Source organism: Triticum aestivum, chromosome 5B, assembly GCF_018294505.1.
Source record: "Triticum aestivum cultivar Chinese Spring chromosome 5B, IWGSC CS RefSeq v2.1, whole genome shotgun sequence".
In the NCBI taxonomy this organism is placed as follows: Eukaryota; Viridiplantae; Streptophyta; class Magnoliopsida; order Poales; family Poaceae; genus Triticum; species Triticum aestivum.
In genome coordinates this window covers 696,253,171-696,260,453 of record NC_057807.1, presented here as the reverse complement: position 1 = coordinate 696,260,453, position 7,283 = coordinate 696,253,171, and positions in this window count along the sequence as shown.

Genomic DNA, 7,283 nt, shown 5'->3' with positions numbered 1-7,283 from the left:
AATGGAGTTCGTACGAGGGAGATAGGACCCTTTTGTTGAAAGGCCTTCATGTAACTAATGTTCTTTGGATTTCGATCTCTATTCCAATCCGACCAATCACATTCCGTGTGAGCTGCAATTTTCCCGCCTGAAATCTCGTCTTGCGCCTGTTTTTCATCTTTGGATCCGTCCCTTTCATATTTTCTTTTCTTTTCTTAGAAAGACGCCGTGCAATCATGAACAATCACATACTCTATTTTGACATGCCCTGTTTCCGGCTGAATGCACGCGATTGAAATTTTCAAGCCCAAAATTGCAAGATACTATGGCAAGTGTCTCAAAAACATTTCAGAACGTCTAAAATGGGCATAGGCACGGAGCACAGGGTTTGGTTGAGCCCAATTCGGGGATGGCATCAAATAATAGACAAATGCAGATGTGAATAGTATCAATTTTGCTTTTGTCTTAATGTAAAACAATTCATGCATGGGCATCTAATAAAAAAGGAGAGGTGGAGAGGCGTACAGTCTGCATCGCTGAATATGAAACACTGATGAAATATATAGCACTGAATGTACGTATGCTGTAATAGACAGTCATCACACGTTTTATTAGCACCAACTTAACATTTGAATCGGTGAAACTAAATTTGAAACCACACATAATTAAGAATTACATCCAGAATGCCTGAGCGTCAAAATACTTGTTGTATCTGGAAATTTTGTAGCAGTGAGCCGGGCGGCGAGCCGTGACCATGGGCTCGCCATCTGGACCGCGCTCGACACGGAAAGTGGTAAGCCGCAGCCTCCACTTGTCGCCGTCCCCCAAGGTCTCCTTGACGTCTCCCTCTGGCCTCAGGCGCTCCATGAGACAGTACTCATTGCTCCCTGCACCTCGGGCCATGGGCACGAGCTTCGCGTCGAAGTTCCTCCAGCCGGCTGCCATGTCCTCATCGCGGTGGAACAACTTATCCACACCAACCTTCCACTCCGGCGGGGCTGATGCGATGTTACCGGCGCAGAGGTATCCGTCAATCAAGCGAGGAGAATTGATGCTTCCCTCGCCGGCGTGGAGACCGAGCCACGCATCCAACTGGTCGTCATAGTGGGCGTGGCCGACGACGGGCAGCTGCCAGTAGCCGCGCCGTGTCCACTTGCCGCTCGCCGTGCTGAAAGAGAAAGTTACGCCCTTGGGCATGACCGTGTCGACCAGGGCGGACACGTAGATGTCATGATCCGCTGCCACCGACAACCCTGGTGGCGCGTGCACCGCGTGTGCGGTGATGGTATTGGCATGGAACGGGACGCCGAGAAGACGGTCGTCGGCGCTCCAGGACCACAACTTGTTCCCAGAGCCTCCGGCGTCGACGTGGGGATCAACGGTGAGGCAATGCAAGGCCCCGTTGTACATGTATTTGTACTCGCCCCCGGGGTGCACTTCATCACGATGAAGGGAGTGTAACCCCGAGACGGACTCGAGGAAGTAGAGCCTTTGGTCGACGGCCATGGCCGCCTGGTAGCCATACTCGAGGCCTTCAGGGAGCTGAGGCGAGACGACCATCTGCGCCGTCTTGGTGTTGTATATCAAGACACGGCCGTCGTCTTCACTGAATCCTTCTGGTTTGCGACCGATGGCGACGATGCTGCTGCCCACGGCGGTGAACTTGGCCCATTCGCTCAACGTTGCGCGTGCCACGCTGAGGGCCGGAAGCACCGGAAAGCGTCGCGGGGAGCTAGGGCGACCGCCGTCCTGATCATCATCGCCGTCCATGTCCAGCTTGTGGATGCCGTAGCTGTCCTTGTGGTCATCTAGCACCACGTATAGGTGCCGCTTCCGCGTCTCCAGCGACGCTGGATGCTGCCGGTTAACCTGTGCGTGTAAATCGCCATTGGAGGCGTATCGTCGTGAGCCGATCAGCTGGCTGTTGGCACGAACGGAAGGAAGGTGGCTGGCATGGCTCCGTGCAGGCCGGAGACGGGAGAGGAGAGGGTGAGATCGTGAGAGGAAGGATCGCCACGCCGACATCGTGCGTTGCCGGCAGACTGGACGCTAGGGTTTGGGAACGCCAAAGATGGCAGATGGATATTGATGATGACTCGATCAAGTCCTTTTAATTTATTTTTAAACGATCGATCGTCCATGTCGATCCTTTTTTCTTTTTTTTTTGAATAATCGTTGATCTTGATCTGTTGACGCCGAACCATCAATCGTGGATTGTTCCCCACGCACATAGTGTTTGTTACCATGTTGTCAAGATAAAATAAAACAATGTGCTAGTCGCTATAAGTTTTTCTTTTGAACACAACACAAGCGCTCATATATATGTGCATACACTCATCCCTATGAATGCACACCCTATCCATATGAACACCTCCAAAAGACAGAGACGACAAAGCAACTTGAGATTTACGAAGTCATCATATGCGCCGCGTAGTTGGCGGGAACGTTTTCTCCTGCTGAACGCACATTGCCAGAAATTCTAAAATAAATTCAGAAAAATGCGAGCACCAGGACATAAACACCGGTGGGTTGGGGATACCACTGCCCCCTGTGTTGGGGATACCACTGTCCTCCTAACAAACCAACCACAGATTGGTTCCTTAGAGTCGCTATAAGTTATATCATGGTTCTGGATACACTTTCGAAAATGTTTTAGTCGCCATCAAAATCACTAAAAGAATATCAAATTTTGGTTTATTTAAGTTCAATACGATGAGATTTCCACTTTGATCTGACTAAAAGTTCGAGAATTTTTGGCAAAAGGAACAATTTGGCTTGAACTCATGCACCAGCAAAATAAAATGACTGGAAGGCATACTATATTTTAGCACCTATTGAAATGATTAGAAATCGGAAGAATCAGAACTCATAAACTATTTTTAAAATTCATCGAATCTGAGAACCATATTATTTCTAGTTAATGGTCCAAGTGAATTTCTTAGAACTAACTCATTGGAAATGTATGTACTACAATTCATGTAGTCCAAACTGCAATTCAATATTCAAATATCAATGTCTGATTAAGTCACGGGGATTATTTCATTAGCCCCGTGTCGCTCCGCGAGCGACCCGTGCACCCTCCTGGGGCTGCCTCTAGTCGCATTACCCCTCCCCTTCCTCTTCTTGTTGGTGCCGGTGAAGACTTCCCCCTCCCAATCGCGCAGCTTGGGTGGTGTAGGGCGCTACTCCCTTTTGGTGCACAAAGGCGGCGGGGTTTCTGGCCTTTTCATGGTGGCAGGGCAGCGCATCGATAATATATATTAGAGCACATGCACCCAGACCCTCTCTATCTAGCCATTCATTTCCTGCTTTAAGATTCGTGCAAATACATTTCTCCCACATAGAATGTATCTTGAAGTTCAAATCTATGCAGCGTGGCAAAGCTTTCTGAGTAGAATCTAGGATAAATCGTTCAGATTTTTTTGTCAAACATAAATATACAAAATACGTTTTGTTTGATTAAAAAAATCATATTTTTAGTATTTATGTCGGAAAAAAAATCCTGAAAGATTTATCCTAGATTCTAGTTAGAAAGCTTTGCCATCCTGCATAGGTTTGAACTTCAAGATATGTTCTATGTGGGAGAAGCAAAAAAGAAAAAAATTCATATAAAAACTTAGTTGTGTCGTACGGATCTTAATTTATTTTTAAACGATCGATATCGTTCATGTTGATCCTTTTTTTTTTTGAATAGTTGATCTCGATCTGTTGACGCCGAACCATCAATCGTGGATTGTTCCCCACGCACATAGTGTTTGTTACCATGTTGTCAAGAGAAAATAAAGCAATGTGCTAGTCGCTATAAGTTTTTCATTTGAACACAACACAAGCGCTCATATATATGTGCATACACTCATCCCTATGAATGCACACCCTATTCATATGAGCACCTCCAAGAGACTGAGATGACATATCATCTTGAGATTTATGAAGTCATCATCATATGTGCCACGTAGTTGGCGGGAACGTTTCCTCCTGCTGAACGCATATCGCCAGAAATTCTAAAATAAATTCAGAAAAATGCAAGCACCAGGTGGGTTGGGGATACCACTGTCCTCCTAGCCATCCAACCACAGATTGGTTCATTAGAGTCGCTATAAGTTATATCAATGTTTTGGATACACTTTCGAAAATGTTTTAGTCGCCATCAAAATCACTAAAAGAATATCAAATGTTGGTTTATTTAAGTTCAAGACGATGAGATTTCCACTTTGATCTGACTAAAAGTTCGAGAACTTTTGGCAAAAGGAACAATTTGGCTTGAACTCATGCACCAGCAAAATAAATTGACTCGAAGGCATACTATATTTTAGCACCTATTGAAATGATGAGAAATTGGAAGAATCAGAACTCATAAACTATTTTCAAAATTCATCGAATCAGAGAACCATATTATTTCTAGTTAATGGTCCAAATGAATTTCTTAGAACTAACTCATTGGAAATGTATGTACTACAATTCATGTAGTCCAAACTGCAATTCAATATTCAAATACCAATGTCTGATTAAGTCACGGGGATTATTTCATTAGCCCCATGTCGCTCCGCGAGCGACCCGCGCACCCTCCTTGAGCTGCCTCTAATCGCATTACCCCTCCCCTTCCTCTTCTTGTTGGTGCCGGTGAAGGCTTCCCCCTCCCAATCGCGCAGCTTGGGGGTGTAGGGCGCTACTCCCTTTTGGTGCACAAAGGCGGCGGGGTTTCTGGCCTTTTCATTGTGGTGGGGCAGCGCATGGTTGTGTTGGTTGTGGTTGTTCACAGAGGAGATGCCATCTGGGCGCTGACGACGCCATTATCGTGAATGCTGGCCAAAAGTAAGTAAAGAAAGAAAGGTATTGTTTCCTTCGGCTGGTCAACCAGCATGCTCTACATACGGCACCCAACTCTGAGGGCATGCTGTTGACTAGAGGGCCGAGGACCCCTCTTCCTCTTCACATCTCATCAGCATCAGTACACAATACTGGATCATAACTCGAGGCTCGTTCTGCACGTTCTGCTCGGGTATGACTACTCACGGTTTTAGTTATCCGCAAGAAGGATCAGTGCTCTATGGCCTGGAGCGAGAGGGCAAGCGTCCCTCTCTGGTGACAGCATGGTCTGTGTTGGATCGATATCCGGTGGTTTCGCAAGGAGGCACAATTTCACTTCTAGTTGGTAATTGAGTTCTTCTTGGTGAGGTGTGGCTACTATGTAATCTTGTTTTATCTTTGATCTGCTTTGTAAGAGGGTTTCCTCATCACCGAATTAGCTTGCATGTGGTTCTCTTTATATATACTAGTAAGCTTGCACGTGCAACGCACGTCTCATCTAATACTCCTTACGGAATATATCTATTCCAATATAAAAATACTTTGTCTACATGTATATACTAAACATTGCCCTTGAAAAATGAGTGGGGTGTTTTGGTGACCGGGCTTCATATTTCTAAAAATTCAAAATTCAAAATTTTCAGTTTAAAAAATGCAACTATACAAGGATGAAAGGTATATAAGTGTAAAAGAATCAGGATGAAATACATTGGAATGCGATCTGTACAAAAAAGACAAATTCATGGACTTTGAGGATGAATAGTATCGTGTGCTCAGAAGCCTCGGATTTTTTTTTGCACAATCCTCATTTCAATGTATTTTGTCTTGAAAACTTTACACACATGTCATTATGCCTCATGTATATCTGTATTTTTTTCAGAAATTTTTGAAATGTAAAAAATATGAATTTGGATGACTTCTGAATTTTGCAAATGGAGGCCTCCATGGAGCTCGGCCTCCAGCCTCCAAAACCAATTTTCGCCAAAAAAAACAGCCAATGTAACATTCATCATATGACATGGTACCTAACATTCGAATTAAGCATGGGTGGCCCAATTAACTTTTTTCTTCTCTTTGTTTGTTCTTGCAGATAACGGGAGTGATAAAGTGGTTTCTTTTGTTTTAAGCACTAAAATGTTACTTGAGCACTCAAGCATAAATCGCAACCGATAATATTTATATTTAGTCTAAAAAGCATGACACTGTTTGCTTTGGTAAAAAAGACAATGACAAACATACATAGATCATGAACTATTGCTTGAGCAACCATATGTGCTTCACAGGGTTTCATGTCCACGAATGATACAAGCGCAAAAAGTATATTAAAGGTAAGCAGAAAAAACAGAAAACAATCAAGAGCAGTCATTATTTACTGTTTTGCAAAAATCATCAATTTAATTCTCATTTGGTGAGAGCAATCTCCAGTTTCACCATGTAAGCCCTTAAAAGGCAGTGATATGTGTTGAATGAAAAATATTCCTACAAATCCTCTCATAAACAAACAAGGAAAGAATTGAACAATTCCACGGCTAATTCATCGATTAATATAGTGCTTGACAATTGATACTTTTAATCTTGAGTGTGGTATTTTTTGGGGGCTGAATCCTTGCCCTGTTGGCCGATAAAATAAGATATGGTGAACTGACGTTGATGAAGCTTATACCTATCATTTTCTGAGCGTTGTCTATCGAGAGTTGTCCCAGGACATCCATAAGCTCAGGATGGGCATCGTCTTGCTTATATTTCTTCACCCGACAAATAAAATGTTTTTTATGCCGCATGAATCCCAACATCAACACAAACTTGAACCTTCACCATGGCATTGGTAGGATCAAAATTCTTCTGAGTATTGGACTTCCATCCAGGGCTTGAAGATAATCCTAAGTTATCGCTATTCTGAGTGGTTAGCCCTTCTGGTCAGCCCTTCGTTTGAAGGAATCATCTTTTCATTTGGTAGCAATGTCAGGAAAAGAACACACTGAAAGTCAACTTGGTTTTAGCCCAATGAAAATGCAAACCAGTTAAAGTAATTGTTGGTCCTTTTTTGTGAGAATAATTGATGGTCCCTTTAGTTGCCTATAGTTTTCTTTGGCATCCAAGATCTTGGGAAGAATCCTCCAAGGTTTGGTGGAAGCGTCTAACTCTGACAAGAATATCCAAGATCTCAAACACCAGTAAGAACAAAGAAACTATTGAGGTCGAGCTTACCCTGCTAAGTTCATGTTGTCTCATGTTTGCAGCTGCTTCAATTATCTTGTCCATGATGTGCCGCTGCTTATGCAAGGTTATTAGAGTCTTCGTAGCATCCCCCTCAATGGTTTTAGCAAGCCAAAGGCAGTTGTTCACCCTTCACACTGAGAAACATGACTGAATGAAATCTATGGAACAACAAAAATACAGGAAATTTAAATTTATCAAAATATTTACATTTTAAGGAAATTCAAAAGATAGTTTCTGATCAGAGGAAAAAAATATTGGATGTGGGTTGATGTGCTATA